The following is a 24,240-nucleotide window of genomic DNA, read 5'->3' as shown; positions in this document are numbered from 1 at the left end:
AAGATCAGGAACAACACAAGGATGTGTACTCTCTTCACCTCTATTCAACTAGAAGTTCTAGCCAGTATGATAATGCAAGAGAAGAAAAGACATCCAAGTTGGAAAGAAGAAACAAGATTTTCCATATTTGCATATGACATTATCATCTATGTAGAGAATCTCTTGGAATCTATAAAAAAGCTGCTAGCTCGGTGCTTTGTGACCGCCTGGAGAGGTGGGATAGGGAAGGTGGGAGGGAGGGAGATGCAAGAGGGAAGAGATATGGGAACATATATATATGTATAATTGATTCACTTTGTTATAAAGCAGAAACTAACACACCATTGTAAAGCAATTATACCCCAATAAAGATGTTAAAAAAAAAAAGCTGCTAGAACTCATTAGTGAGTTTGGAAATGTTGAAGTATACAAAATATATACAAAAAATCAATTATATATGCTAGCAATGTATACATGGAAGTTGAAATTTTAAAAATATACTCTTTAAAAAAATATACTCTTTAAAATTGCACAGAGTTTGTGAAACAGGGAAAAAGATGACAAAAGATATGCAAGACCTACACACTAAAAACTACAAAACATAAGTAAGAGTAACTAAGGAAACCCCAATAAACAGAGCAGCATACTTTATTCATGGGTTGGAAGACTCAATATTGTTAAGATGTTGATTCTCCCTAAAGTAATCTGTAGATTCAGTGCCATCCAAATCATAATCTCGGCAAACATTTTTTGAAGAAATTGACAATTTGATTCTAAAATTCATGTGGAAATGGAAAGGACATGAAATAGCCAAAACAATTTAGAAAAGAAAAAAATATGGAAGACAAATACTACCTGATTTCAAGACTTGGTCTACAGTAACAAAGATACAGTGGTATTGGTGAGAAGATAGACAAATAGATTGATGAACTAGAATAGAGTCCAGAAATAAATCCACACATATACGGATAACTGATTTTTTACAGTGTTGCCATTGCAAGTCAGTGGAGAAAGGATAGTTTGTTTAATAAATGATGCTAGAACATTTGGATACCCATATGTGTGAAAAAAAGAACTTTGATCCATATCTTGTACCATATACAAAAATTAATTTAAAATGTATTCTAGTCCTAAATGTATAAGCAAAAACTGTAACATTTTAAATTATAAAATTTATAAAAGAAAACATAGAAGAAAACCTTCCTGGTATACAATAGAATACTATTCAGCAATGAAAAGGAGTAATCTATTGGTACAACAATATGGTTAAATCTCAAAATAATTATGTTGAGTGAAAGAAGCCAGACAAAAAAAATGTTCATACTATATGCTTCAGTTATATTAAACTCCAGAAAATGCAAACTGATCTATACTGATAGAAAGTAGATCAGCAGTTGTCTGCAGGAGATAGGGATGGGTGAGAGGGGTACAAAGGGGCATGAGAAAACTTTTGGGGACGTTGGACATGTTTTATGCTCTTGATTTTGGTAATAGCTTCATGCTTTTATACATGCATCAAAACATCAAATTGTACAGTATAAAGAAGTGTAGTTTATTTTATATCAATTACACCTCAAAAAACTATTTTTAAGACACACAGATTGAAATGAAGGAAGCAATACTTTCTTTATTTGCAGATGACTTTGTACTCTATATAGAAAATTCCAAGGAATCTACAATAAAAGCTATAGAAAAAAATAATCGATGTTAGCAAGTTTATAGGATGTGAGGACAATATACGAATATCAATTGCATTTTTATATGATAGCAATAAACAATTTGAAAGTAAAGTAAGAAATAATATCATTTATAGTAGTATCACATATGAAAATATGTGGAGATAAATATAACAATGCATGTATAAGATCAGTACCTTGAAAATTACAAAATATGCTGAGAGAAATTTAAAAAGACCTAAACAAATGGCATGACATACCATGTTCATAAATCAGAAGACTCAATATTAAGATGTCAATTCTCTCCAATTTAATCTATAGATTCAAGCAATTCCTGTGAAAATTCCAGAAGGCTTCTTTGTGTTGAAATTGGCAAGTTCATTCTAAAATTTATTTGGAAATACAATGGGCCTAGAATTGCCAAAAATTTTTTGAAAAAGATAAACAGTGTTGAAAGATTATATTACCTGATTTCCAGACTTACTATAAAGCTATAGTAATACAGTAGTATTCACATAAGGATGGATTTATAGGATCAGTGGAACAGAATAGAGGGTCCAGAAATAGACCTTCATATCTATGATAAATTGATTTTCAATAAAGGTGACAAGGAGAAAGGAAAATCTTTTCAACAAATTATGTTGGAATAAGTGGATATCCAGAAAAAAGTAAACCGTGACACTTACTTCATAACATACACAAAAATTAACTCAAGACAGATCATAGGCATAAATATAGAAGCCAAAATTATGAAACTTTTAGAAAAAATGTAGGAGAAAATCTTCATAAATTTGAGATAGGCAAAGATTTCTTGCATGAAACACACACACACACACACACACACACACACACACACAAAACCCTAAAGAAAAAAGTTGCTAATTAAAAACTCCTGTTTTTCAAAGTCCACTGTTAGGAAAATTAAAAGGTAAGCCACAGACTAGGAGAAAATATTCTCAGTACATGTATTTTACAAAGAATTTTAATCTAGAGTATGTAAAAAATCTATACCAGCTTAATAAGAACAACCAACAACCCCATGAAAAGTTGGCAAAAATTTAACACATACACAAAGACTAAGATGACTAATTATATATATATATATGTATATGTATATATATATATATATATATGTCATTCGTCATCAGGGAAAGGCCAATTAAAACCACACCATGAGATACCCTTACACTGATTAGAATGACTAGAATTAAAAAGACACAATTTTAAGTGTTGGTAAGAATTTGGAGCAATAGGAACTCACATACACTGCTGGAAGAAATATAAAATGGTACAAACACGTTGGAAAATAACTTGGTAGTTTCTTAAAAACATTAACTATAGCCTTACCATACATAAGATATGGCAATATCCTTCTAGTGTATATCCTGTAGACCTGCTAGATGCTGGTATGTCTAGCAAATGAGCACAAGGAAATGTGCAAGGATTCTCACTGCAGCACTGTTTATAGCAGTGAATAAATAGAAACAAACCATCCCTCATCAGGGGACCAATAAACTGTGATTTATTCACACAGTGAAATACTGTACAATAAAAATTTACAATGAATGGACCTGATCCACATATAACAAAATGCATAAATCTCTAAAACATAAAGCTGATGAAAAAAATGAGTTGCAAAAGGATATGTGTTATTTATAGACAAACACATAGTCAAAGCACAAAACATGAATGGAAATTACACCAGCTTCAGATTAGTGGCTACTCTGAGGTAGAGATGGGGCAAGGAGGCAGATGAAGCATTATCTCTATTTGTAATGCTTTATTTCTTTAAAAAAAACCAGTAAAGATTGGTAGCAAATATGGCAATGTGTTAATTTCTGTTTAATTTCAGTTGTGGGAACATGTGTCTATTATATTTTGAAAATTTCTGTTTTATGTCATATAACATAAAGCAGGAAGGGATTGGCCTGCCCTCAGCAAAGGGATTTCATTTGCTGAGCCCCACTCTTAGGAATACAGGAGAAAGCAAGCTTCATGAAGCTTCTATTGTGTCTCCCAGAGAGGAGTTAGAAAATACACCCCAGAGACCATGCCCGAGAGAAAAGTGTAAGATTCTGGAAGCTCTGCGGCTTCCTGTATTTGGTACCTGTCACTTCCACTTCGGTTCCTCACAGAAATCAGCAGGATTGAACAGGAGCTGACGCGCTCAAAACCAAAAGGACCTACAGGCTTGTCTTCAGGAGCAGCAGGGAGTGAGAACTGGGAAGACTGAGTTTCACTCTGTACCCGGATTTGGGGAGAAGGAGCTCCAAGCAATAGAATGGGTGTGGCCTGAGTTAAAGAAGCAAGGGAAGAAGAGTGTAACTTTGGTGTGGGAAAGAAGAAGTGAGCTGGATGAAGCCTGAAAGGGGCTATAATTCTACACAGACCCCTGAGATGCCTTAACTCATACTACAGTACCATATAGTATATAGTACATATATCAGTACTTATCAGTCTTTCCGTGCATCCTGTCCTGCAGGGATATTTCAGCATTCTTGAAGAGCTGATTCAACACAATAGCTGTAAGTTCCTTGACCTTCTCAACTCCAGTGAACACTGCTTCCACTCTCATGTGGCCTACATCTTATCACCTAGCTCTTCCCTTAGTGTGAAAATCTCAAATCCAGTGTCCCCTGCTCTGCCAAAACCATGGTTCCAGCTCTTTTACTTTCTAATTCCCATTGTACTTGCCCTTCAATCCTGCTGATGTCTCTAAGTCCCTTGAATCTTCCATTTTCCCTTCATCTATCAACTACCTTTTAATTTCATTCTTTGCTTATCATCCATAAAAACCACAGTTGATTCCTTGAGTTATTCACTTGTAACCTTTTGCTCCCATTTTCTTACGTGGTACCCTTTCCAAATCCATTCTACAATCTTTATTCCCTGCCCCTAAACCTGTAAGACTGAGTAGAACTGAAGAAAATTGTACAGCCATGCAGACCAACATCAACAGAAATTTGGAGTTTCCAATAGAGTTGGATCTACAATTCTGTTTAGCAAATTTTCCTTTTGGTTCTTAGACAGTTCATGACCAATATTACCTTAGTAGGCATTCCCAACCAATCTGTGCTCAAGTACACTATGCTACCCTCTTGCTTTCTGCTTCATAAAGAATATGGAGGTCATCAGCTGTGAGTGAACTGTACTTATGTCTAAACCCATAACAGGAATACTGGGTAATCTGTATAATCAGATCATTTTTCTGTTCAAGGCTTATCATTACCACCCCGCCCTTTTTAAGGATCTCTTCAATTTCTAAGGTCATAAAAAGAACTGTCCAAATTAAAGAGAAAAAAATCTATAATATATACATACATATACCTATATATACATATTCCCATAATTCACTGCTTTCACCATTTTACTAAAACTACTCTAGCGATGGTCACCAATGACCTTCTATGTTCAAGTCCAGTGACTTCTTTTCTGTCCTTATTTACCTGTGCTCTTGCAGCATTGGATACTGCTGCTCAATCCCCTCCTTCAGGGAGTAATCCACTTCCCTGGTTTCCTCTGTATCAAGCTCCCCTGATGTTTCTGCTCTCTTCTAATTCTTTGCATTCAGTGTACTCATTCAGGTCACATTAACTATTGGTCTCCCTAGTGCTTGGCTTTGGCCCTCTTCCCTTTTCAGTCAGCAAACTTTTCCTGGGTGACTGCAATAATTGTCCCTATTCCCAAGGCTTTAACTACTGCTCCAATCCTGACAACTACCAAAATGTATATTTCCAACTCAAACTTCCTTTCCTAAGCTCCACATCCTATGCAATTTACAGGTAATCTCTCACAGCACTTCAAAAGCAACATGTTCAAATTCATATCCTGCAAAATGTCTCTTCCTCCCTACCACTCTGTTTTGACTGGTGAAAGCCCTGTCCTCTCAAAGGCCTGTGCTACCAACCTGGAATTTGACTCCTACTGCTTCCTTATTAGACATCAGTAATAACCAACCCCTCTCTTAGGTAGACCTAAGCATTACTTAAAAGAGGTGGAATCATGTAATGATTGGGAACATGATCCTCTGAGCCAAACTGCATGAGTTTGAAGGTTGGCTTTACTACTTACCAGCTATTGACTTTGTTGAAGTTACTTATTTTGAATGTTTCAATTTCTTCATGTATAAAGTAGGAAGGATAATAATATTACCTACCTCATAGAATTGTTGGGAGATTTAAACTAATACACATAAAGCATGTAGAAAGTAGCCTGCAGTAAGTGGCCTGCAGAAAGCATTCAGTAACTGTTCACTCACTGTCATTGTTATATTAACATTAATTCCTCACCATCTTCACAGCCTCAGTTATTCATCTTTTCCTACAAGGGCCTTTGTCCATTCTCTTTTTTCAAGAAGGATTAGGGAGAGACCTTAAAGATGGTGGAGGAGTAAGACATGGAGATCACCTTCCTCCCCACAAATACATCAGAAATACATCTACATGTGGAACAGCTCCTAGAGAATACCTACTGAATGCTGGCACAAGACCTCAGACTTCCCAAAGGTTATATATATATTTTTCCTTTTTCTCTTTTTGTGAGTCTGTATGTGTATGCTTCTTTATGTGATTTTGTCTGTAGAGCTTTGCTTTTACCAGTTGTCCTAGGGTTCAGTCTGTCTTTTTTTCTTTTTTAGTATAGTTTTTAGTGCTATTTATCATTGGTGGATTTGTTTTTTTGGTTTGGTTGCTCTCTTCTTTCTTTCTCTCTTTTTTCTTTAATTATTTCTTTTTAATTTTTTAAATTTTTAATAATTTTTAAAATATTTAATTTTAATAAGTTTATGTATTTTTTCTTTCTTTCTTTCTTTCTTTCTTTCTTTCTTTCTTTCTTTCTTTCTTTCTTTCTTTCTTTATTTCTTTTCTCCCTTTTCTTCTGAGCCATGTGGCTGACTTCTTGGGCTGGGTGTCAGGCCTGTACCACTGAGGTGGGAGAGCCGAGATCAGGACATTAGTCCACCAGAAACCTCCTGGCTCCACATAATATCAAATGGTGAAAGCACACACAGAGAAATCCATCTCAACGTTAAGACCCAGCTCCACTCAGCAACCAGCAAGCTGCAGTGCTGGACATCCTATGCCAAACAACAGGAGCAAAAAGGAGCACAAGGGCACCCATTAGCAGAGAGGCTACTTAAAATCATAATAAGGTCACAGAAACCCCCAAACATACCGCTGAACACGGACCTGCCCGCCAGAAAGACAACATCTAACCTCACCCACCAGAACACAGGAACCAGTCCCCTCCACAAGGAAGCCTATATAACCCACTGAAACAACCATACCCACTGGGGACAGACACCAAAAACAATGGGAACTAAAAACCTGCAGCCTGCGAAGAGGAGACCCCAAACACAGTAAGCTAAGCAAAATGAGAAAACAGAGAAACACACAGCAGATGAAGGAGCAAGATAAAAATGCACCAGACCTAACAAATGAAGAGGAAATAGGCAGTCTACCTGAAAAATAATTAAGAATAATGATAGTAAGGATGATCTGAAATCTTGGAAATAGAATGGACAAAATGCAAGAAACAGTTAACAAGGACCTAGAAGAACTAAAGAGCAAACAAACAATGATGAACAACACAATAAATGAAATTAAAAATTCTCTAGAAGGAATCAATAGCAGAATAACTGAGGCAGAAGAACGGATAAGTGACCTGGAAGATAAAATAGTGGAAATAACTACTGCAGAGCAGAAGAAAGAAAAAAGAATGAAAAGAATTGAGGACAGTCTCAGAGACCTCTGGGACAATACTAAAATCACCAACATTCGAATTATAGGGGTCCCAGAAGAAGAAGAGAAAAAGAAAGGGACTGACAAAATATTTGAAGAGATTATAGGTGAAAACTTCCATAATATAGGAAAGGAAATAGTTAATCAAGTCCAGGAAGTGCAGAGAGTCCAATACAGGATAAATCCAAGGAGAAACATGCCCAGACACATATCAATCAAACTATCAAAAATTAAATACAAAGAAAAAATATTAAAAGCAGCAAGGCAAAAGCAACAAAAAACATACAAGGGAATCTCCATAAGGTTAACAGCTGATCTTTCAGCAGAAACTCTGCAAGCCAGAAGGAAGTGGCAGGACATATTTAAAGTGATGAAAGGGAAAAACCTACAACCAAGATTACTCTACCCAGAAAGAATCTCATTCAGATTCAAAGGAGGAGTTAAAACCTTTACAGATAAGCAAAGGCTAAGAGAATTCAGCACCACCAAACCAGCTTTAAAACAAATGGTAAAGGAACTTCTCTAGGCAGGAAACACAAGAGAAGGAAAAGACTTACAATAACAAAACCAAAACAATTAAGAAAGTGGTAATAGGAACATACATAACGATAACTACTTTAAATGTAAATGGATTATATGCTCCAACCAAAAAACATAGACTGGCTGAATGGATACAAAAACATGACCCATATATATGCTGTCTATAGGAGACCCACTTCAGACCTAGGGACACATAAAGACTGAAAGTGAGGGGATTGAAAATGATATTCAATGTAAATGGAAATCCAAAGAAAGCTGGAGTAGCAATTCTTGCATCAGACAAAATAGACTATAAAATAAAGACTATTACAAGAGACAAAGAGGGACACTACATAATGATCAAGGGATCAGTCCAAAAAGAAGATATAACAATTGTAAATATTTATGCACCCAACATAGGAGCACCTCAGTACATAAGGCAAATGCTAACAGCCATAAAAGGGGAAATTGACAGCAACACAATCATAGTAGGGGACTTTAACACCCCACTTTCACCAATGGACAGATAATCCAAAGTGAAAATAAATACGGAAACACAAGCTTTAAAAGATACATTAAACAAGTTGGACTTAATTGATATTTATAGGCCATTCCATCCAAAAACAACAGAATACACTGTCTTCTCAAGTTCTTATGGAACATTCTCCAGAATAGATCATATCTTGGGTCACAAATCAAGCCTTGGAAAATTTAAGAAAATTGAAATCATATCAAGTATCTTTTCAGACCACAACACTATGAGACTAGATATCAATTACAGGAAAAAATCTGTAAGAAATACAAACACATGGAAGCTAAACAGTACACTACTAAATAACCAAGTGATCACAGGGAAATCAAAAAATACCTAGAAACAGGGCTTCCCTGGTGGCGCAGTGGTTGAGAGACTGCCTGCCAATGCAGGGGATGTGGGTTCGTGCCCCGGTCCAGGAAGATCCCACATGTCGTGGAGTGGCAGGGCCCGTGAGCCATGGCCGCTGAGCCTGTGTGTCCAGAGCCTGCGCTCCACAACGGGAGAGGCTACAACAGTGAGCGGCCCGTGTGCCACAAAAAAAAAAAAAAAAAAAAACCCTAGAAACAAATGACAATGAAAACATGATGACCGAAAACCTATGGGATGCAGCAAAAGCAGTTCTATGCGGGAAGTTTATAGCTATATAAGCCTACCTCAAGAAACAAGAAAAATCTCAAATAAACAATATAACTATACACATAAAGGAACTAGAGAAAGAAGAACAAACAAAACCCAAATTTAGCAGAAGGAAAGAAATTATAAAGATCAGAGCAGAAATAAATGAAATAGAAACAAAGAAAACAACAGCAAAGAGCAATAAAACTAAAAGATGGTTCTTCGAGAAGATAAACAAAATTGATAAATGATTAGCCAGACTCATCCAAAAAAGAGGGAGAGGACTAAAATCAATAAAATTAGAAATGAAAAAGGAGAAGTTACAACAGACACCGCAGAAATACAAAGCAACCTAAGAGACTACTACAAGCAAATCTATGCCAATAAAATGGACAACCTGGAAGAAATGGACAAATTCTTAGAAAGGTATAACCTTCCCAGACTGAACCAGGAAGAAATAGAAAATATAAACAGAACAATCACAAGTAATGAAATTGAAAATGTGATTAAAAATCTTCCAACAAGCAAAAATCCAGGACCAGATGGCTTCACAGGTGAATTCTATCAAATATTTAGAGAAGCACTAACACCCATCCTTCTCAAACTCTTCCAAAAAATTTCAGAGGAAAAACACTCTGAAACTCATTCTATGAGGCCACCATCACCCTGATACCAAAACCAGACAAAGATACTACAAAAAAAGAAAATTACAGACCAAAAACACTGATGAATATACATGCAAAAATTCCCAATAAAATACTACCAAACAGAATCCAACAACACATTAAAAGTATTATATACTATGATCAAGTGGTATTTAGCCCAGGGATGCAAGGATTCTTCAATATATGCAAATCAATCAATGTGATACACCATATTAACAAATTGAAGAAGAACCATATGATCATCTCAATAGATGCAGGAAAATCTTTTGACAAAATTCAACATCCATTTATGATAAAAACTGCCCAGAAAGTGGGCATAGAGGGAACCTACCTCAACATAATAAAGGCCATATATGACAAACCCACAGCAAACATCATTCTCAATGGTGAAAAACTGAAAGCATTTCTTCTAAGATCAGGAACAAGACAAGGATGTCCACTCTCACCACTATTATTTAACATAGTTTTGGAAGTCCTAGCCATGGCAATCAGAGAAGAAAAAAAAATAAAAGGAATACAAATTGGAAAAGAAGAAGTAAAGCTGTCAGTGTTTGCAGATGACATGATACTATACACAGAGAATCCTAAAGATGCCACCAGAAAACTACTAGAGCTAACCAATGAATTTGGTAAAGTTGCATGATACAAAATTAATGCACAGAAATCTCTTGCATTCCTATATACTAATGATGAAAAACCTGAAAGAGAAATTAAGGAAACACTCCCGTTTACCATTGCAACAAAAAGAATAAAATACCTATAATTAAACCTACCTAGGGAGACAAAAGACCTGTATGCAGAAAACTATAAGACACTCATGAAAGAAGTTAAAGATGATACCAACAGATGGGGAGATATACCATGTTCTTGGATTGGAAGAATCAATATTGTGAAAATGACTATACTACCCAAAGTAATCTACAGATTCAATGCAATCCCTGTCAAAATACCAATGGCATTTTTTACGGAACTAGACCAAAAAATCTTAAAATTTGTATGGAAACACAAAAGACCCTGAATAGCTAATGCAGTGTTCAGGTAAAAAAGCAGAACTGGAGGAATCAGATGCCCTGACTTCAGACTATACTACAAAGCTACAGTAATCAAGACAATATGGTACTGGTGCAAAAATAGAAATATAGATCGATGGAACAAGATAGAAAGCCCAGAGATAAACCCATGCACCTATGGTCAGCTAATCTATGACAAAGGAGGCAAGGATATACAATGGAGAAAAGACAGTCTCTTCAATAAGTGGTGCTGGGAAAACTGTACAGCTATATGTAAAAGAATGATATTAGAATACTCCCTAACACCATACACAAAAATAGACCCAAAATGGATTAGAGACTTAAATGTAAGACCAGACACTATAAAACTCTTAGAGGAAAACATAGGAAGAACACTCTTTGACATAAATCACAGCAAGATATTTTTTGATCCACCTCCTAGAGCAATGGAAATGAAAAGAAAAATAAATAAATGAGACCTTATGAAACTTCAAAGCTTTTGCACAGCAAAGGAAACCATAAACAAGATGAAAAGACAACCCTCAGAATGGGAGAAAATATTTGCAAATGAATCAATGGACAAAGGATTAATCTCCAAAATATATAAACATCTCATGCAGCTCAATATTATAAAAACAAACAACCCAATCCAAAAATGGGCAGAAGACCTAAATAGACATTGCTCCAAAGAAGACACACAGATGGCCAAGAAGCACATGAAAAGCTGCTCAACATCACTAATTATTAGAGAAATGCAAATCAAAACTACAACGAGTTATTACCTCACACCAGTTAGAATGGGCATCATCAGAAAATCTCCAAACAACAAATGCTGGAGAGGGTGTGGAGAAAAGGGAACCCTCTGGTACTGTTGGTGGGAATGTAAATTGATATAGCCACTATGGAGAACAGTATGGAGGTTCCTTAAAAAGCTAAAAATAGAATTACCATATGACCCAGCAATCCCACTACTGGGCATATACCCAGAGAAAACCACATTTCAAAAAGACACATGCACCCCAATGTTCATTGCAGCACTGTTTACAATAGCCAGGTCATGGAAGCAACCTAAATGCCCATCGACAGATGAATGGATAAAGAAGATGTTGTACATATATACAATGGAATATTACTCAGACATAAAAAGGAACGAAATTGAGTCATTTGTTGAGATGTGGATGCATGTAGAGACTGTCATACAGAGTGTAGTAAGTCAGAAAGAGAAAAACAAATATCGTATATTAATGCATATATGTGGAACCTAGAAAAATGGTACAGATGAACTGGTTTGCAGGGCAGAAACTGAGACACAGGTGTAGAGAACAAATGTATGGACACCAAGCGGGGAAAGTGGAGGGGTGGTGGTGGTGGTGGTGTGATGAATTGGGCGATTGGGATTGACCTGTATACATTGATGTGTATAAAACTGATGACTAATAAGAACTTGCTGTGTAAATAAATAAATAAAATTCAAAAATTCATTAAAAAACAACAAAACAAAACAAAGAGACCAATCACAAGCAGTGAAATTTAGACTATGATTGAAAATCTTCCAAGAAACAAAAACCCAGGAGCAGATGGCTTCACAGGGGAATTCTATGAAACATTTAGAGAAGAGCTAACACCTATCCTTCTCAAACTCTTCCAAAATATAGCAGAGGGAGGAACACTCCCAGACTCATTCTACGAGGCCACCATCACCCTGATACCAAAACCGGACAAAGATGTCACAAAGAAATAAAACTACAGGCCAATAATACTGATGAACATAGATGCAAAAATCCTCAACAAAATACTAGCAAAGAGAATCCAACAGCACATCAAAAGGACCATACACCATGATTAAGTGGGGTTTATCTCAGGAATGCAAGGATTCTTCAATATACACAAATCAATGTGACAAACCATATTAACAAATTGAAGGAGAAAAACCATATGATCATCTCAATAGATGCAGAAAAAGCTTTCAATGAAATTCAACACCAATTTATGATAAAAACCCTCCAAAAATTAAGCATAGAATGTAATAATAAAGGCCATATATGACAAACCCACAGCAAACATCATTCTCAATGGTGAAAAACTGAAAGCATTTCCTCTCAGATCAGGAATAAGGCAAGGATGTCCACTCTCACCACTACGATTCAACATAGTTTTGGAAGTTTTAGCCACAGCAATCAGAGAATGAAAAGAAATAAAAGGAATCCAAATTGGAAAAACAGAAGTAAAGCTGTCATTGTTTGCAGATGACATGATACTATACCCAGAGAATCCTACAGATGCCACCAGAAAACTACTAGAGCTAATCAATGAATTTGGTAAAGTTGCAGGATACAAAATTAATGCACAGAAACCTCTTGCATTCCTATACACTAATGATGAAAAATCTGAAGGAGAAATTAAAGAAACACTCCCATTTACCATTGCAACAGAAAGAAAAAGATACCTAGGTATAAACGTACCTAAGGAGACAAAAGACCTGTATGCAGAAAACTATAAGACATGGATGAAAGAAATTAAAGATGATACCAACAGATGGAGAGATATACCATGTTCTTGGATTGGAAGAATCAACATTGTGAAAATGACTATACTACCCAATGCAGGGCTTCCCTGGTGGCGCAGTGATTGGGAATCTGCCTGCCGATGCAGGGGACACGGGTTCGTGCCCCGGTCCAGGAGGATCCCACACGCCGCGGAGCGGCTGGGCCTGTGAGCCATGGCTGCTGAGCCTGCGCGTCCGGAGCCTGTGCTCCACAACGGGAGAGACCACAGCAGTGAGAGGCCCGCGTACCGGAAAAAAAAAAAAAAAAGGGCAGAAGACCTAAATAGACATTTCTCCAAAGAAGATATACAGACTGCCAACAAACACATGAAAGGATGCTCAACATCACTAATCATTAGAGAAATGCAAATCAAAACTGCAATGAGGTATCACCTCACACAAGTCAGAATGCCCATCATCAAAAAACTCTACAAACAATAAATGCTGGAGAGGGTGTGGAGAAAAGGGAACCCTCTGGCACTGTTGGTGTGAATATAAATTGATATAGTCACTATGGAGAACAGTATGGAGGTTCCTCAAAAAACGTAAAATAGAACTACCATGTGGCCCAGCAATCCCACTACTGGGCATATACCTTGAAAAAACCATAATTCAAAAAGAGTCATGTATCACAATGTTCATTGCAGCTCTATTTACAATAATGAAGATATGGAAGCCACCTAAATGTCCATCGACAGATGAATGGATAAAGAAGATGTGGCACACATATACAATGGAATATTACTTAGCCATAAAAAGAAACAAAATTGAGTTATTTTTAGTGAGGTGGATCGAACTAGAGTCTGTCATACATAGTGAAGTAATCAGAAACAGCAAAACAAATACCGTATGCTAACACATATATATGGAATCTAAAAAAAAATTTTTTTTTCTTAAGAACCGAGGGGCAGGACAGGAATAAAGACATAGAGAATGGACTTGAGGACATGGGAAGTGGGAAGGGTAAGCTGGGATGAAGTGAGAGAGGGACATGGACATATATACACTACCAAATGTAAAATAGCTAGTGGGAAGCAGCCACATAGCACAGGGAAATCAGCTCGGTGCTTTGTGACCACCTAGAGGGGTGGGAGGGAGATGCAAGAAGGAGAGATATGGGGCTATATGTATGTGTATAGCTGATTCACTTTGTTATAAAGCAGAAACTAACACACAATTGTAAAGCAATTATACTCCAATAAAGATGTAAAAAAAACAAAGATTAGCTATGAATTCTTGAATTAATATTAAATAAAATAAAATAAAGTCCATCAGTAATATTTTATGATTCTATTCTTATTAAGTCCTCAAACTGGCAAAACTAACCTAAGGTGGTAGAAGTCAGGATAGTGGTTAGAGTGAGGGGGAGTGACTGGAAGGTATCAGGAGTGGCTTCTGGCATTCTGGTACATTTCTATTTCTCGATTGGATGCTGATTACACAGGTGATTTGGGGGAAAGCTATTGAGCAGTACACTTGCAATTTACCCAGTTTTCTGTATTTTTGTTATGCTTCAATAAAAGAAGAAGCCTGTCAGCCAAAAAAAAAAAAAAGAAGGGTTACTGTCCTGTGTTGGGGTTTTGGTGTGAGATTGGTCCAGACTGGTTCATAGCAGCCAGGCTTGAAACTGAGGGTCACTGATTATTTGACTTCTGAGCGAGGCCAAGTTGGGAAGCAAAAACAAGGTCCAGAAAACCTCAGGAGGGAAAATTAAGAAGGACTGAGTCTGAAGGGAAGAACTGGCCACTTGGAACGGATGAGCCAATTGAAGAGTGTTTGGAGGTGGAGCTGGAACGGTCCCCAAGGCAAAACATGAAATTGGATAAAGAGAAAACATATTTCACAGCAATAGTCTCCTAACTTAGCACTTTGCAACCCATGCTGTCTATTACCATCACCCAGGAAGCATTTAAGACACAGAAACCTAGATCCAGCCCCAGAAAGATTTAATAAGAATCTTGGGATTAAGATCTCAGCACTATTATTATTATTTTTTAATTCCACAGGTAATTCTAATGTATGGCATACAGCTAGAGTTTAGAACCACTGTCCTAACTAGTCTAATTTTCATCATTTACTTCTCTCATACCATACCCATCCACAATTACACACATACATAGTTTTTGTTTTTCTTTTTAAAAATTTATTTTAAATTATTTTTTATTGAAGTATAGTTGCTGTATAATTTTATAAGTTACAGGAGTACACTACAGTGATTCACAATTTTTAAATGTTATACTCCATTTATAGATATTATAAAATATTGGCTATATTCCCCATGTTGTACAATATATCCTTGTATCCTATTTTATACCCAATAGCTTGTACCTCTTATTCCCCTACCCCTGTATTGCCTCTCCCCCTTCCCTCTGCTCACTGGTAACCACTGGGTAGCTCTCTACATCTGTGAGTCTGCTTCTTCTTTGTTATATGCACTAGTTTGTTGTATTTTTTAGATTCCACATATAAATGATATCATACAGTGTTTGTCTTTCTCTGTATGACTTATTTCACTTAGCAAGATACCCTCCAAGTCTATCCATGTTGCTGTAAATGGCAAAATTTCATTCTTTTTTATGGCTGAGTAGTATTCCATTACATGTATATACCACATCTTCTTTACCCATTTATCTGTTGATGGACACTTGGGTTGCTTCCATATCTTGGCAATTGTAAATAATGCTGCTATGAAAACTGGGGTGCATGTATCTTTTCGAATTTGTGGTTTTTACCTTAAGTCAAAGCTGGTTGTGTCATTATCTAGCTTTAAGCCATTCAGTGGCTCCCCATCATCCCATAGGATAAAAAACCCAATTCCTTAACCTATAAAATCCTTTCCTGATTATGTCCTTGTCTACTTTCTACCGGCTTGTGAGAGCCATTTGAACACAATTTTTCCGCAGCTCTGTGTTCAGTGATGTCACATCAGTAGTTTGAAATCAGTCATGATGGGAATATTTACACCATAGAAATAGGCAAATGCTACAAATCAGGATCCTCCGCAACCCCAAAGGGCTTATTGTTAAAGATTTAGGAGCTCACCACTGCTTTCTCCCCCCTTTTCCACATATCCATACTCTACTGAAATGTTAGACAACTTGAAGTTTCTAGAATATGGTCTTTCAGATGTTGTTTCTTCTACTTATAACATTTTTGTCTTTCCTTACTAACTATGCATACTTCTACCTATCATTCAAGTCTCAACTTAAACAGTACCCTCTCCATGAATCCTTTCTTACCACTCTAAGCAGAGAAGATCACTTCCTTCCCTGTTAGCCTTGCACATCATTGCTGTGATATCTAGAGATTATTTTTTTGTCATATTTGATAACATGAATTGTTTATGTCCATACATAGTTTTCTTCCTCACCAGACTGTGAACACCTTCATGTCAAGGACTATGTCTCTATCATATTTGTATTCCCATTACCTTTCATACGCCTGGCATAAAGTTGACATTCAATAATTGTTTCTTTAATAAATAAATAGTTGAATAAATGGGAAGATGAATGAGCAACCCTGGTTGGAGGGGGATATTCAGAACAGAGAAAAGCTTGGAAAAATACTGAGATGCTCATTTTGTAGGGTATTTAATGCCAGATTTGAATTTCATCTCGTAGCAAATAGAGAACGGCTGCGATTTCTCTGACAAGGGAAGTGACCTGTAAAAAAACATGTTTTAGGATGGTTAGTCTGACAGCAGCTTGTAGGATGAACCTGTGAGAAGAGAAACTGGAGGCAGAGAGACTCTGGTCTAGTCCAAGGGGATCAGAGCCTCAGGCAAAAAGGTAAAGAGGCAGAATGTGGGCTCAGCTGAAGCACACCTACAGTCATTAGCATTTTGGGGTGTGTCCAGGCAAAAACAAATGTGATTGTCAGAATCCCAGAAACAACAGGAAGAATTTGGTTTGCTTTTCTGAAGCATAGAAAACGAAAGTGGCATGATGGTTCTCTTCAAGGCCTTTACGACCACTCCCAGGGGAGCAGGAATTGGCCAATTTACTTCTGTGTTCTGTATTGCCTAGAAGCCAGATCTGAGACAAACGTAAGGAGGAACAGGGCACCTAATGAAGTCATGAGTTCCTTATCACAGGAAATGATGAAGCAGAACACTTGGTGCAGTTGTTATAAAGGGAATTCGAGGATTAGACCAGGTTATCTTTCCAACACTTGAAATTCTGTTACTTTATGATGGCTTTGGTCCCAGTGAGTTTGAGAACAGTGTGACCTGCAAGTATATTGTCCAGGAGTTGGAATTCCTGGACAAAAAGCCAAGGAAAACTTGAGGCCAGAACTGGACTCTAAGTGTTGGGTGTCCAAGCCAAGGGCTGTTTGCATTATACCACCATTACCCCAAAAAAGGACTGCCAGTGCCCCAAAGTGGCCACTGTAGGTTAGAAGAAGTCTCTGGGTCCTCCCTAACCTCAGGAGACATGAATAGAATATGACAGGGTGTCAGGAGGTCATCAAACAAACACCCACAGCAGCTTTCCTTCTCTCTTCCCCCTCTTCTCAATCTCTCAACTCTACGGGTGCCTCTCCCTTCTCAGCCTTAAAGGTGATCTTATGATGTCCTCATCCAACAATGATATCTTCAGCTCAGAATTTCCTCTGCCTTTTCACTCTCCCAGTGACGTGCCATGAGTGTCCCTCCACATGTATTCTTGATCCCATTTCCCTTCTTACCCTTTTGGGACATTGTTCCATTTCTTTGATACCCAGTCCTTCCTTTCCTGGTCCAAAACATTTAACATTATAGTCATCCTGGAAAAAGAAGTCCCTCCAGTGACCACTCACCTTCTCTTCACCATGCAGATTTTCAAAGAGGGTGTTTTATTCTCGCTGCCCTTGACATTGACCACATCCTTGCATCTCACTCCTTCCTTGTGGTCCAGCTTTGGTGACAAGGTGCTCTCTTGAGGGATGCTGTGAAACACAACAGAATGAGGATGAGATTTGGGTTCAGAAAACGTGGGCTCAGTTGCTGGATCAACTATTTACTACCTGAACCTCACTTTCTTCATCACATTTTTTATGAATATCAAATGAGCTAATAGATAAGGAAGACCCCTGCCACACACACACTATACAGGGTGTTAGTTACTGATGTTACTGAAACTGCTGTCACAAAGATGACTAATGACATCCTGATCACTTGTGTCAATGGCATTTCCTCAGTTCTCAATCTCATAACTTCTTGGCTATGTTTAAATCTGCTGACTGTGTCCTTCTTTGTGAAACTCTTTATTCCCATGATTTTCTCTTCATTTGTTTCTAGGAAATTAACATCCGTTACCCAGTTACCTCTCTCAATCTTCTTCCTGCCCCTAACAGCAACATTCCTGTAAATGCTTTTCCATTTTCTACTGTTACTCCTTCACTTAGAATTAAAGGAACAATCGCTTTCCTAAGCATCTATCTCCTCTGGGTACGTAACGAACTCCAAGCCTTGGTCCCAGGTTTGCAATTCTGCAGGATTTCTCCATCTGGTTTTCCTGCCAGACTCTCAAACTCTTCATTGTTGCCACAGGGCAGATCAATACATCTCTGTAGAGTCCCTGACAAAGCAGTTTGAAAAGGCCAGACACTGAATGTTCATTGGTCAGCCCTGCAAAGGACGGTACTTACCATCAGGGACCACCCCCAAAATGCCAATCAGAGAGAACAACTTCATGTTATAAATTATAGCATCTGCATTCAAGTATTAGATGGTAATATCCACTCCCAAAGGACTCTTAACTTGTTAAGGCATCTTATCGGTTGACAGTTCCCTGATGTTGCCCATCTCTCTGAGTCCTAGGTTCTATCTAGATTCTTGAAGGTGACTGTGGCCAAATTCTATAAACTGACCTCCTGGGTCCCTCTCAAAGTCTCCTTGATGGGTAAACCATGTGTTCACTAGAAGAGTAATTAGGACAATTCTTATCAGATGACATTTTCCTGGCCTGAGCCAAAGAAAACCACTTATCCTTTCCATCTTTTTCTGTCCTTCTGGAAAATTCTGAGTCACATCAAACTGTAAAAATCTATTCTTTATATCACAGATTATGTGTAATCTTCCCATGTTTCCCTCCTCCTGATCTCTAATTTTTATTAATGGTATATGTTTAATAAATGTTAGTTTTCTTTTCCTGTTTCCATTTTTCTATAAGTTTGTAAGCGCCATGAGGGCAGGGACTCTGCATTTCTCATTTTTTGTACCCACAACACCAAGCCTATCCACCCATGCATACACATTCACACACATATTAAATGACACTTACTACATTTTTTGTGTGTGTGTGGTATGTGGGCCTCTCACTGTTGTGGCCTCTCCCACTGCGGAGCACAGGCTCCGGACGCGCAGGCTCAGCGGCCATGGCTCACGGGCCTAGCCGCTCCGCGGCATGTGGGATCTTCCTGGACGGGGACACGAAGCCGTGTCCCCTGCATCGGCAGGTGGACTTTCAACCACTGCGCCACCAGGGAAGCCCTACACTTACTACATTTTTTAAGTAGAAAATATCTAGGTTGGTGATATGGGAATATCCAATTTTAAAATGGAATCAAGGTGGATAAGGTGCAGTGCCTCTTGCATTGAATTGTGGAGTGTGCTAACCATATAATATTTAGTAGCTGCATCTGAATGTAGCAACCCCAGTCCTCAATCTATAGTCCCAGAAATCTCTCTCTCTAGTCCCATCAGTCTAGCCATCTGATTCCTTAATATTGGCCAGGACCCACTGCCTACTTGCCCCTTGGTATGGCCAGGTAACCGTGAGCCAGTGAGTGGTCTGCTGGAGGCAGCTCACGCAGGGCAGTGGGAATCTGTTTTACACATCTCTTCCCAATTCTGTGTGCAGCAGTATCATGTTGGCAGCTTGAAATTGGCAGTGTGGGAGTATTTACACCATGGAAACTGGCAAACACTACAAATCAGGGCTTTCATTTCCCCCAGAGAGCCAGCTGTAAAACATTTACCAGCACACCACTGCTGCCAACACTCTTTCTGTTTATCTCTTGGCATGACTGGCTTCTTCTAATCCATAAATTTCAGCTCAAATATCACCTTTTTGGAGAGACTTTTTATCTGAACTTATCCCCCACCCCAATCCCTTTTTATTATATCATAAACTTTTTCTTCAGAGCACTTATTTCATTCTGTAACTACCTTGTGTTTGCATTTTATGGACTGGTCTATAGCTCAACTTCCCACTAGAAATCTTGTCTTGTCTTGTCTTGTATACTGCTGTCTTCCCAGCATCCAGTGAAGGCCCAGACACATAGTTGGTACTCACAAAATATCTTTCTGATGAATGAATAAAAAGAATAAATGGGGGGGGCTTCCCTGGTGGCACAGTGGTTAAGAGTCCGCCTGCCGATGAATGGGACACGGGTTCGTGCCCCAGTCCGGGAAGATCCCACATGCCACGAAGCGGCTAGGCCTGTGAGCCATGGCTGCTGAGCCTGCGCGTCCGGAGCCTGTGCTCCGCAACGGGAGAGGCCACAACAGTGAGAGGCCCGCGTACCGCAAAAAAAATAAATGGTTCCAACAGTTCAGGCCTTAGAAAGGCAAAGCACAACTGTTGATATACTTGTTTGTGCCTCTCAATACATCCTGAGTGGTTTTTTTTTTGGCAGTGGGGAGGGGAGAAGGGAGAATTTACTACTGGCAGCAAATGAGGAGAACACCGAGATCTTTCCTAAAACAGTGTCTCTTATCTCAAGTGGTTTGAGAGTGTTTTTCACTGTATGCTCTGGACCAAGCACAGTGCCCAGAATTTTTAGGATGAATAAATGGATAAAATTAGGGACCATCCAATTCATTTAAGTTTCCCTATAACACCCTAAAGAATTCCATTCCTTTACCTTCATCAGCAACATTAAACACTACAGCTTCCTTCTGAGAAAGCAAAACCTCCAAGGCAGGAAGAGTTCCTCACCACCAGGACTGATGGGAAGCCTGGGGTGGTATGAATTTATCTCATCCAACCTGTATTTTTCTTCTCTGACTCTGTCACAACAATCATTATGTTACCCTTAAGCAAGTCACCAAATGGAGATGAGAGGGGCCATGGTCCCACCTCTTCCAGAGGGCTGCAGCAGAGATAGCTTTGCTCGCATGGATGAATAGCTGTAAGCCACCTTTGCCCCAGCCTCCTGGAGAAGGCGAAAGAAGTTTTCTAAATGTTTCCTGCCACACAGATCACTGAATTATGCACGAGGCCAAACCCAGGGAACAACAAATCTTTGTGGAATGGAGGGGTAGGGTTCATGTAGAAAGGAAAATCGAAACCTTACTTGCCTTCTCCTTGTGATGGGTTCCCTCAATTGATAATTAGTGTTATATTATCTCACATCTTTAAAAAGTTATTGATGTCTTTGGCAGTGATAATCCTGGTGTCAAGAGTAATTCTTTCTTTCTATTAGGCTGTGCTGACTACACTCAGACAAGGCAGCTTGGGCACAGGGTCTGGCTGATCCAACTCAAATCAATTCGATCCAGTACTTCCCTGGGCATTGACATGCAGGAGGAAAGATGCATATTCACGATTTGCCTCAAAAGCAGGAGAGGGCGTGAGACTTGGGAGTCTAGTGGTGATACAGCTAAGGAGTTCTTTTCCCCTCATCATCTTTGGTTGGAAGATTCCAAATACCCTGCCGCCATGTTCTCAGTACTCATGAGGTAGTGCCACCCACCAAAGGTGGCTGGAGCTGCTCCCAACTTCAGAAATGGAAATGATCATCTTTGTCTTGGGCAACACCACGTCTCCTAGGTGGATTGTCTCCCTTTTTCCAGTTCCTCTTTTCCTATGAGCATTAGTGCTTCTGGACCAGAGGACTCCAAGCAGTTCACAAAACAGAAGTACCTCTAAATACGCAAAATTAGACTGTTTAGAGTTGAGTGGCTAGATGGAGTCTTTGGATATGAATCCTGGGTAGACAACAAAATTCCTGAGCCATGAGGAGATGGCCATTGAGGTCAGATGCATGTATCTCAGGGGATCCTGACAAACTTCCAAAAGGAACTGAGGAATAGCAACCAAGTTAGGGCTCTACCCGTTGAGGCTTTATATAATTCAGGAAAGCATGATCTTACAATAAGAGACTCCTTTTCTAGAAAGCTCACAACCTTCTCACTCACCTCCACTATAAAGGGATAAGCATTGGTATTAAAGTGAAAAAAAATGCTTGAGGCCTGGATGGGTCATTTAGAAACTATGTGATCTTGGTTAAGTTGCTTCATCTCTCTGAACCTCATTTTTTCTAACAGTGAAATGGGAACAATTATAAGTGCTCTACACTCCTCACAGAGTTTTCTGAGGGACCAATAAAATGAGATGATCCTAAAAGAGGCACTTGTAGCCAAGTGCTATATGAACTCCAGAGGCTGTTTGATCTGCCAGGACACTTCCCTGCTTCTGAGAACAGAGCCTCCATCTTCTGGGAAATGTTCCTCCCCTGAAACAAACCTTCTGGTTTGAATTAAACACACTACTGTCTACAAGATAGATGACCAACAAGGACCTACTATATAGCCCAGGGAACTCAATATTCTGTGATAACCTATATGAGAAAAGAATATAAATAAGAATACATGTGTATATGTATAGCTGAATCACTTTGCTGTACACCTGAAAGTAACACAATATTGTAAATCAACTATACCCCAATAAAATAAAAATATTAAAAGAAATTTCAAATTCTTCCCCCCCACCAAAAAGAACCAAACCAAACCAAGACAAAACAAAAAAACCCAGAACAAACAAAAAAAGCTACCATTTTGTTACTCCATGTGGGTATCTGCTCAAAGCCAACCAGTCATGGCAACCTTCTCTGTGGCTGTCATGGTTGATTGGGATGGCCCTGGGGAGGGGCACTGAAACCCCAGAGAGGCATTGAAAGCCCCTCCCCGTGGGTCTTAATCTTGCTATGAGAAAGATTATGAAGCAGTTTCCCCCAGGGGTAGAAGCTACTGGATGTGAGGCATGGAGATTTTTGGTAGCTTTGTTCCCTAATGCGTGAAGGAAGTCTGACTGCTGAGGGAGAAAATAAAGCCAGAACTCAAAGGAGAGATGAAATACAGAGAGAGATCTATCTCATTCAGATTTTCCTGTGGGTCCAAATGAATCCCTTCTCTTTCATGGCTTGGAAGGATATTCCATCAATATCCTTCTAGTACCTTCCTCTTTTTGCCTAAGCCAGTTTTTGTTATATTTCTGTCACTTGCAACCAAAGGAGGCTCAATAAAGAAACTGCAATTCTCTATTCTGGCTCCCAGCTCAAGGCAGAGCTTGGATCTTACATTCTGATCCCTCTGCCTCACAGCGCACAGGCCTCCTTCTCTAGGGCCATTCACTTGCTTTGTCCTCCGTTCACTCCACTAACAATCTGTGAGCTTTCCCCATGTTCCAGGCACCCTCTTAACCCTCTGGGTTCTGCATATAATCTAAGGAAGACATCTGAATGCTATCCAGAGGAAACTCACACAACACCATACCTTAGAGGCACCCAGTCAGTAGGTCAAGTCTAAGTATCTACCCTGATGCTCTTGCTTATTTATTTTATTTTTCTGCAGCATGTATTTATGTAGCATTCTTCAAATCCTTCATGGAATAGGGTAGGTTATAACTCACAAAAAAAATTGCTGAGCATCTACTGTCAGCTGGAACTATTGGGGAAAAAAGACAAGCCTTTGCCCTTGAAATGTGTAGAGTCTTGCTGAGCAAACAGTGCAAAGCTAGAGACCAAGTCAGAAAAATCAAACCTGGCAATTTTGGGGGCACAGATCATATGGGTTTCAAACAAGCAGAGAAGGGAAGTATTTGACAGACTAAGGTGTTTAGGATAGAATTGAAAGGTGCACTCTGTTGGAATTGTTTTTTTGGCCAGCACAGTAATTAATTTTTAAAATTAGCTGTCATCATTTGAAAATCAAGAGATTTTATGTTAAAAAAAAAACACACAGATTTCCAGCT

Source organism: Stenella coeruleoalba, assembly GCF_951394435.1.
Source record: "Stenella coeruleoalba genome assembly, chromosome: 8".
NCBI classification, from domain to species: domain Eukaryota; kingdom Metazoa; phylum Chordata; class Mammalia; order Artiodactyla; family Delphinidae; genus Stenella; species Stenella coeruleoalba.
This window is presented reverse-complemented; position numbering follows the sequence as displayed.